Consider the following 898-nt stretch of genomic DNA (forward strand, 5'->3'; position numbering starts at 1 on the left):
ACTCCCAAACTTAGAGAAATTATTGTCTTTTATTTTTTTAGGAGGTGACAGTGCATGACAGTTGAAAGCTGATAGTTGGGAAAATTGATGTTTCTTCTCTCACACGGAGGCTTTTGGAGACAGGTTGGAAAACTGACTTCCTCCTAAGCTGCCTTTCCCTCTGGCGAGCCGGGGGGGGCACAGAGTGGCCAAGGCGAGTGCGGGCTTCCTTCGGGATGCGTGCCTGCCTTTCCACGGAGTGCAGAAATGGCTCGGGCAGTGCTGCTTTCCTCGCTGCCTTAAGGCTCTGTTATAATTTACCTCGGCGTCTTGGCAAAACTTTGGGCCGTGGCGAGGCTGCGATGTGACTTGTCCAGGTGGGCAGGGCAGGAGCAGCCGCTTTTGCTCGGCGCTGCTCCAGGGCTTCGGGATCTTTTCGTCGCCTCCCGGCACGACCTCGCGGCGAAGGGCGTTTCTGTGGCCGGGGGCAGCGATCCTCCCTGGGCTGAGCAGGGCGAAAAAGCCTTTCTCGTTCTTCAGCCTACGCGGCTGAGCAAAGGTTGTGACTTCCCTCCTCACCCGCGGGAATTAGCGCCTCGGCGAACTGCAGCGGTTTTCGTTTAGATTAACGCGAAATGTATTAAAAAAAAAAAACAAACCAAAAAAACAAAAAACAAAAAAACCACCACCCCATTCTCACGCCCACCGCTCGCCCTCTCGCTTTCACGCATCCGCTACCCGCACCCATGATCTCATGCTGCTGAAGGCATGGCACAAGATCCGCGGCAGGCTGGGAGCGGGGGAGGGAGGAGAGGAGAGGAGGGAAGGAGGAGAGGAGGGCCGGGAGCGTGCGGCTTGCACACCCTGCTGTGCCCAGGTGCGGTACTGCAGGGGCTGCGCCTCCGCGCTCGGCCCCCGG

At 57.7% G+C, this 898-nt stretch overlaps 1 protein-coding gene and 1 long non-coding RNA gene across 3 annotated transcripts in view; one reads left to right on the forward strand and one right to left on the reverse strand.

Moving 5' to 3' along the window:
- NRXN1 (neurexin 1) overlaps positions 1-898 on the forward strand; it is a 671,624-nt gene that overhangs the window by 397,928 nt on the left and 272,798 nt on the right. The gene's annotated exons all lie outside the window — the stretch shown is intronic.
- LOC115948464 overlaps positions 1-898 on the reverse strand; it is a 6,304-nt gene that overhangs the window by 4,937 nt on the left and 469 nt on the right. Inside the window, exon 2 of the long non-coding RNA XR_004082293.1 lies at positions 301-583. This is a non-coding gene — a long non-coding RNA (uncharacterized LOC115948464). The remainder of the gene's footprint in view (positions 1-300; positions 584-898) is intronic.

This window comes from Geospiza fortis, unplaced genomic scaffold, assembly GCF_000277835.1.
Source record: "Geospiza fortis unplaced genomic scaffold, GeoFor_1.0 scaffold271, whole genome shotgun sequence".
NCBI lineage: Eukaryota > Metazoa > Chordata > Aves > Passeriformes > Thraupidae > Geospiza > Geospiza fortis.